A 9,029-nucleotide genomic window follows, 5' to 3' on the forward strand; every position below is an offset into this window, starting at 1 on the left:
AGACCCTCCTTCAGACTGACGTCAGGGGAGGGGGCGGGACAAAGGTAGAATGTAGTCGGAGACAGGAAGACTGGTGGGAGAACTGGGAAGGGGGAGGGGATAGAGAGGGGAAGCAAGGACTACCTGAAGTTAGAGAAGTCAATGTTCATACCGCTGGGGTGTAAAACCAGCATCTGCAGTTTTTTTTCCTACACATGAGACTTTTGGTCATAATATCGTCACTGTCAATAGACAATAGGTGCAGGAGGAGGCCATTCGGCCCTTCAGCTGGTACGACTAGGGTGGGGGAGGGATGGAGAGAGAGGGAATGCAAGGGTTGCTTGAATGCGGAGAGATCAGTTCGTACCGCTGGGTTGTCAGCTGCCCAAGCGAAATATGAGATGCTATTCCTCCAATTTGTGTTTGGCCTCACACTGACAACGGAGGAGGCCCAGGACCACAGAACAGGAGGTCATCGCATCCTGGGGCCCGGCTGGACCGGGCACCGCTCCAAGAGGCCGGCCGAGCGCGTGGACCGCACGCGGCCTACAGCGGCGGAGGTCACCGTGGCCACGCTTGTCCAGGCCCACCCTGCAACGTCGCCATGACAACAGACCTTCACGGTCGGATGAAGATCCCTGCCCTTACAACAACTGGGACTTGGAAATGGCCCCAAACTGGCCACTCCGTACACTGTCTCAGTGTATCACTGCTGTACACGTGTACTGTGAGATGCTGATCTAAGATGTATCTAGGTGCTTATGTAGAGTAATACTTGTACTGAACTGTATACAACTGTAGACATGACAACGGGTGCTTGTCTGTACGGAGTTTGTACGTTCTCCCCGTGCGTTTTCTCCAAGATCTTCCCACACTCCAAAGACGCACAGGTTTGCCGGTTAATTGGATTGGTATACATGTAAATTGTCCCCAGTGTGCGTAGGATAGTGTGAGTTTTTTAGTTTTCAGTTTTAGAGATACAGCAGGGAAACAGGCCCTTCGGCCCATCGAGTCCACACCGACCAGCGATCCCTGCACATTGACACTATCCCACACACACTAGGGACAATTCACACTTAGTGTGCAGGGATCGCTGGTCGACACGGACGCGGTGGGTGAATACAAGCCCAGTCTTTCCAATCTTTCCTCATATGACAGTCCCTCCATCCCGGGGATTAACCTCGTGAACCTACGCTGCACTACCTCAATAGCAAGGACGTCCTTCCTCAAATTAGGAGACCAAAACTGCACACAATACTCCAACTATTTACAAAAGATTCCAACTATTCGCATCTAGTCCAGGTCCCCTTCCATTCCAGGCACATTCCAAGTATTCCAATCATCCCGAACCCATTGCATTACATGCAAAATTGCAAGTGTTGTGATCTTGTCCAGTTCCCCATTGCATTACATGCACGTTGCAAGTTTCTGTTTCTGCTTTCTACTGCACAACCGCCAACAGCTGGGCTATCGTGAAGGTTTCGCTGGCGTGGGTACCGGTTGCAAAAAGGTCATTTAGATTTTTATGTGGGCAAGTTTGGTGAGATGATCCATGTCCAAGTTGTCGAGCTGTGACCTGAAAGGAAGCATGCAGGTACAGCAGGCAGTGAAGAAAGCCAATGGAATGTTGGCCTTCATAACAAGAGGAGTTGAGGATAGGAGCAAAGAGGTCCTTCTGCAGTTGTACAGGGCCCTAGTGAGACCGCACCTGGAGTACTGTGTGCAGTTTTGGTCTCCAAATTTGAGGAAGGATATTCTTGCTATTAAGGGCGTGCAGCGTAGGTTTACTAGGTTAATTCCCGGAATGGCGGGACTGTCATATGTTGAAAGACTGGAGCGACTAGGCTTGTATACACTGGAATTTAGAAGGAGGAGAGGAGATCTTATCAAAACGTATAAGATTATTATTGGACACATTAGAGGCAGGAAACATGTTCCCAGGTTCAAATCTTACCTCTCTGACAGACACCAGTTCATCTCCATTAACAACTGTAAATCCCCCACCGCTCCCCTCCCCCAAGGTGTCCCCCAAGGCTCAGTCCTTGGCCCCGTCCTCTTCATCCTCTACCTGCTCCCCCTTGGTCAATTAATCCGCCGTCATGGTCTCAACTTCCACTGCTTCGCCGATGATATCCAGCTCCTCATCTCCACCAAGTCAATCTCCCCCACCACACACTCTACACTGACAAACTGCATCACTGAAATAAAATCTTGGCTTCAATCAAATTTCCTCAAACTCAATTGCAACAAATCTGAAATCATCATCATTGGTCCAAAAACGCTCACCAAATCCACCCAAAACTTCATCCTCAACATTGATGGTCTCCCAGTATCCACCTCACCTCACATCCGGAATCTTGGAATCATCTTTGATCAAGCCCTCTCCTTCGACAAAACACATCAAACACATCACAAAGACAGCCTTCTTCCACCTCAAAAACATTGCCCGTCTCCGTCCATCCCTTCTCCTCCACAGCTGCAGAAACCTCATCCACGCTTTCATCACCTCCCGTCTGGACTACTGCAACAGCCTCCTCTATGGCGCACCCTCAAAAATCATCAGTAAACTTCAATACATTCAAAACTCCGCTGCCCGTCTACTCACCCACACCCCGATCCGTGACCATATCACCCCCGTCCTTTATAAACTCCACTGGTTCCCCATCCCCAGAGAATCCAGTACAAAATCCTCCTCATAACCTACAAGCCCTCCATAACCTGGCCCCATCCTACCTGACCGACCTCCTCCACAGGCACACTCCCACCTGCACCCTCCGCTCTGCTGCTGCCAATCTCCTATCCCCCACATCCGGACCAAACTCAGATCCTGGGGGGACAGGGCTTTCTCCATCGCTGCTCCCACCCTATGGAACTCACTACCCCAAAACGTTAGAGACTCCTCCACACTCACCACATTCAAACATCGCTGAAGTCTCACCTGTTCAGTACTGCTTCAACCACTGAAGGTCACCTCACCTTCTGTCTCCTTTCTCTGTTCGTTTATTATTTACTTATTTTATCTATTATTAATTTCCCTATGTTCTCTAAATCTCTGTAAAGCGTCTTTGAGTATATGAAAAGCGCTATATAAATAAAATACATTATTATTATTATTAATGTTGGGGGAGTCTAGAACAAGGGGCCACAGTTTAAGAATAAGGGGTAGGCCATTTAGAACTGAGATGAGGAAAAACATTTTCAGTCAGAGAGTTGTGAATCTGTGGAATTCTCTGCCTCAGAAGGCAGTGGAGGCCAATTCTCTGAACGCATTCAAGAGAGAGCTGGATAGAGCTCTTAAGGATAGCGGAGTCAGGGGGTATGGGGAGAAGGCAGGAACGGGGTACTGATTGAGAAAGATCAGCCATGATCACATTGAATGGCGGTGCTGGCTCAAAGGGCAGAATGCCTCCTCCTGCACCTATTGTCTATTGTCTATTGACTTGGAGAGTGACAAGGTTGGTGCACACCTGGTGGTGTCGGGAAGGACGTTCCACTCTGGGATGGTTCATGGATGCAGTGACTATTGTTGTTTGCTCTAATTCTAGTACAAATGAAATGACCTGAGGACTGTCTTGTCCAATTTCTGGGTATGGGATTGAATGAAGTGAGATATGTTACTGGGGATGATGCCACGAGTCTCTTTGTAGACTGTACATAAGCGGGCTTTTGTGCGTCTTGACTCCAGCGACTCCCAGCCAAGGCGATTTAACGTATCGGGAGATGCTTGACTATCTTGAGTAGTCGTCACAAACAAACCGTGCTGCGCGCCTCTGAGCCTTGTCAAGGGTGTCAATGTTATTTTTCTGGGTGAGGGTCCCATATTGTCTGGCAATATTCCAACAGTGGGCGGACAAGTCGGGTAGGAAAATAACTGCAGATGCTGGTAAATAAATCGAAGGTGTCACAAAATGCTGGAGTAACTCAGCGGGTCAGGCAGCATCTAGGAGAGAGGGGGATGGGTGACGTTTCGGGTCGAGACCCCGGACATGTGTCTCGTAGGCTACCTGCGCGCTAAGCGTAGCGTACAAGACACTCGTCCAGGGTCTCGACCCGAAACGTCACCCATCCCCCTCTCTTCTAGATGCTTATTCACAAAATGCTGGAGTAACTCAGCAGGTCGGGCAGCATCTCGGAGAGAAGGAATGGGTGACGTTTCGGGTCAAGACCCTTCTTCAGACTTCTTCTAGATGCTGCCTGACCCGCTGAGTTACTCCAGACGCCTTGTCCAGATCACCATTGCATGTACATGCACCTTGCTGTGATTTGGACCCAAAACACATTGCATTGTATGCACATTGCAAGTATTCTCATCTAGTCCCCCCCCCCCCCCCCCCCCCCCCCACACACACACACACACACACACACACACACCATTACACTACATGGGCATTTGCAAATGTTACTGTAAGAAAATAACCGCAGATGCTGTACAAATCGAAGGTATTTATTTCACAAAATGCTGGAGTAACTCAGCAGATCAGGCAGCATCTCAGGAGAGAAGGAATGGGCGACGTTTCGGGTCGAGACCCAACTCAGCAGGTCAGGCAGCATCTCAGGAGAGAAGGAATGGGTGACGTTTCGGGTCGAGACCCAACTCAGCAGGTCAGGCAGCATCTCAGGAGAGAAGGAATGGGTGACGTTTCGGGACGAGACCTTGAAGGGTCTCGACCGAAACGTCACCCATTCCTTCTCTCCTGAGATGCTGCCTGACCTGCTGAGTTACTCCAGCATTTTGTGAAATAAATACACTTGTAACTTAGACCACATCCCATTGCAATACAAGTGCTGTGATTTAAGACCAGATACTATTGCACTAAGAAGTGCACATTGTTGAAGAAGGGTCTCGACCCAAGAACGTCACCCATTCCCTCTCTCCAGAGATGCTGCCTGACCCGCTGAGTTACTCCAGCATTTTGTGTCTACCTTCGATTTACACCAAGCATCTGCAGTTATTTTCCTAACACAACTCGCATGTGTACAGGCGACATCAGTCTGAAGAAGGGTCTCGACCCCAAAGACGTCACCCATTCCCCTCTCTCCTGTCTATTGTCTATTGTCTATTGTAAGGAAATAATAGCAGGACATTTGGAAAATCATGATACAAGGCCAAGTCAGTGGATATTTTTAAGGCAAAGATAGATTGATTCTTGATTACTACATGGATTAGGAGGGCGAGACAGATCAGCCATGATTGGATGGCGGAGTAGACTTGATGGGCCGAATGGTCTAATTCTACTCCTATCACTTATGAACTTATGCTGCCTGACCCGCTGAGTTACTCCAGCATTTTTGTGTCTACCTTCGATCTGTACCAGGCATCTGCAGTTATTTTCTTATACATGTGTACAGACGACAATCGACGACAGACACAGAATGCTGGACAGGGCAGCAGCATCTCTGGAGAGGAGGAACCCTGGTGACCTTTGGGGTCGAGACCCTTCTTCAGTCTTGGTCCCATTGTAAGGGCGCTTTTGGACCCACTGTTTGTCAAAGACAGGCGAGCGACGCCACCCACTAGCTCCAACATCTCTCTGCACCACTGCATTGCATATAGGGTGCAATCCTGACCCCTGTGGTGGGTGGGTGAGGGGGGGGGGGGGGGGTTAGTGGGGGGGGGTGGGGGGGGGGGTGGGTGTGGGGGACATGCCCTGCCCTTGCAATCACAATAATAACAAGAGAGAGAGAACTGACTGACTCCCACAGATTGCTTCTCCAATTTGGGTGCGGCTGCCTTTGCAACTTGGCTTCTATATTTATCCAGCCCGGCAAAGAGCTTTTTTCAGCTGCTGTGGGGAGGGAGGGGAGAGGAGAGAGGGGAGGGAGGGGGTATGGGGCTGGAAAGGAGAACAAACTTCATTAAAATGCAACGAAACTTTACCTTTGCAAAAGTCGCTTGTCAGCCCCGAATTAGTCGTGAGTCCGTCTGTTCAAGGATTGCTGCAAGGATTTATAGATATATATTTTTTAAAGAACCGCTCCTGACAAAATAACTTGGAGCCTCTGCGTGCCAAAATAACGCAGGAAGACTGGGGCGAGGGTGTTTTGCGTAAAAGAAAACCTCTTTTAAACAGCGCGACGCTGTGCGTTGACCAAAATAGACTCGCAGGACTGCAGGAGGCTGGTCTCGAACGCTATGATTGGCAAGAGGAGGCACTGAGCCTGCCCCGAGTCCTGGTGGAATAACAGCAGGCAGAGATCCATAGAAACATAGAAAAATAGGTGCAGGAGTAGGCCATTCGGCCCTTCGAGCCTGCACCGCCATTCAATATGATCATGGCTGATCATCCAACTCAGTATCCCGTACCTGCCTTCTCTCCATACCCCCTGATCCCTTTAGCCACAAGGGCCACATCTAACTCCCTCTTAAATATAGCCAATGAACTGGCCTCAACTACCTTCTGTGGCAGAGAATTCCACAGACTCACCACTCTCTGTGTGAAGAAATGTTTTCTCATCTCGGTCCTAAAAGACTTCCCCCTTATCCTTAAGCTGTGAACCCTGGTTCTGGACTTCCCCAACATCGGGAACAATCTTCCCGCATCTAGCCTCTCCAACCCCTTAAGAATTTTATATGTTTCTATAAGATCCCCCCTCAGTCTTCTAAATTCCAGCGAGTACAAGCCTAGTCTATCCAGTCTTTCTTCATATGAAAGTCCTGCCATCCAAGGGATCAATCTGGTGAACCTTCTCTGTACTCCCTCTAAGGCTAGAATGTCTTTCGTCAGATTAGGAGACCAGAACTGTACACAATACTCCAGGTGCGGTCTCACCAAGGCCCTGTACAACTGCAGCAGAACCTCCCTGCTCCTATACTCAAATCCTCTTGCTATGCTAGGAGTCAAGGGAGATGTTGACAGGACTAGAGGGCCGTGAGCTCTAGGGAGAGGTTGAGCAGGCTGGGTCCCTCTATTCCTTGGAGCACAGGAGGATGAGGTGTACAAAATCATGAGAGGAATAGATCGGGTAGATGCACAGAGTGTCTTGCCCAGAGTATGTCATTCAAGTACCAGAAGGCATAGGTTTAAGGTGAAGAGGAAAAGATTTAATAGGAATCAGAGGGGTTAGACAATAGACAATAGACAATAGATGCAGGAGGAGGCCATTCGGCCCTTTGAGCCAGCACCGCCATTCAATGTGATCATGGCTGATCATTCTCAATCAGTACCCCGTTCCTGCCTTCTCCCCATACCCCCTGACTCCGCTATCCTTAAGAGCTCTATCTAGCTCTCTCTTGAATGCATTCAGAGAATTGGCCTCCACTGCCTTCTGAGGCAGAGAATTTCACAGATTCACAACTCTCTGACTGAAAAAGTTTTTCCTCGTCTACGTTCTAAATGGCCTACCCCTTATTCTTAAACTGTGGCCCCTGGTTCTGGACTCCCCCAACATTGGGAACATGTTTCTTGCCTCTAACGTGTCCAACCCCTTAATAATCTTTCCTCGTATGACAGTCCCTCCATCCCGGGAATTAACCTTGTGAACCTATGCTGCACTGCCTCAATACTTTTTCACACAGAGGTGTATGGAACAAGCTGCCAGAGGAGGTAGTTGAGGCTGGGACTATCCCAACATTTAAGAAGCAGTTAGACAGGTACATGGATAGGACAGGTGTAGGGAGGTATGGACAAAACACAGGCAGGTGGGACTAGCATAGCTGGGACATGTTGGCCGGTATGGGCAAGGTGGGCCGAAGGGCCTGTTTCCACACTGTATCACTCTAAGACTCTATGAAAGGATTACTCCAGCATTTTGTGTCTATCTTTTTCTGGGTTTAGTTTAGTTTAGAGATACAGCGCGGAAACAGGCCCTTTCGGCCCACCGGGTCCGCGCCGACCAGCGATCCCTGCACACTAACACTATCCTATACCCTCTAGGGACAATGTTTACATTTACCAAGCCAATTAACCTACACACCTGCACGTCTTTGGAATGTGGGAAGAAACCGAAGATCTCGAGAAAACTCACACAGAACGTACAAACTCCGTACAGACAGCACCCGTAGTCGGGATCGAACCCGGGTCTCCGGCGCTGCATTCGCTGTAAGGCGGCAACTCTACCGCTGCGCCACCGTGCCGCCCTTTGAGGCACGGTAGCGCGGTAGTTGAGGCTGGGACTATCCCATCGTTTAATAAACAGTTGGACAGGTACATGGGTAGGACAGGTTTGGAGGAATATGGATCAAGCGCAGGCGAGTGGGACTAGGGTAGTTGGGACATTGTTGGCCTGTGTGGGCGAGTTGAGCCGAAGGGCCTGTTTCCACACTGTTTCACTCTATGACTAACTGAACCACCCAACCAAGCACAAGAGAGCAGTCCTGAAATATTATCTACCTCATTGGTGACCCTTGGACTATTCTTGATCGGACTTCACTGGACTTTGTCTTGCACTAAGCGTTATTCAAATTATTCCCTTTATTGTGTATCTGTACACTGTGGATGACTCGATTGTAATCATGAATTATCTTTCTTCTGGCTGGTTAGCACGTAACATAAGCTTTTCACTGTACCTCGGTACACGTGGCAATAAACTAAACTCAAACTCAACTCAGAGTAGGGGACTCAACAACAGAAGGCCAGAGGTGAGAGGGGAAAGATTAATTAGGAACCCGAGGGGCAACTTGTTCACACAGAGGGTGGTGGGAATATGGTACGAGCTGCCAGAGGAGCTGGTACTGGATCAGGCAGGTACTATAACAACATTTAAAAGACATTGTACAGGTACATGGATAGGGAAGGTTTAGCGGCGATATGGATCAAACGTGGGAAGGTGGACTAGTGTAGATGTGGGCAAGTTGGTCGGTGTGGGCAAGTTGAGCCGAAGGGCCTGCCTCCATGTTGTTTAATCCTGCTTCAACACCAATGAACAATGACTTCTCCAACTTTAGATAGTTCCTCTGTCCCTCCCTTCCCCTCCTCCTTCCCAGATCTCCCTCTATCTTCCTGTCTCCACCTATATCCTTCCTTTGTCCCGCCCCCCTGACAACAGTCTGAAGAAGGGTCTCGACCCGAAACGTCACCCATTCCTTCTCTCCCGAGATGCTGCCTGACCTG

General features: G+C 49.3%; 1 protein-coding gene across 1 annotated transcript in view; it reads right to left on the minus strand.

Moving 5' to 3' along the window:
- Positions 1–5,994, minus strand: part of popdc1 (popeye domain cAMP effector 1) — a 45,702-nt gene extending 39,708 nt beyond the window's left edge. Inside the window, exon 1 of the mRNA XM_078399852.1 lies at positions 5,858–5,994. The gene's annotated coding sequence lies outside the window, so the exon portion shown is untranslated. The remainder of the gene's footprint in view (positions 1–5,857) is intronic.
- Between the last annotated feature and the right edge of the window lie 3,035 nt (positions 5,995–9,029).

This window comes from Rhinoraja longicauda, chromosome 5 (assembly GCF_053455715.1).
Source record: "Rhinoraja longicauda isolate Sanriku21f chromosome 5, sRhiLon1.1, whole genome shotgun sequence".
Lineage (NCBI taxonomy): Eukaryota > Metazoa > Chordata > Chondrichthyes > Rajiformes > Arhynchobatidae > Rhinoraja > Rhinoraja longicauda.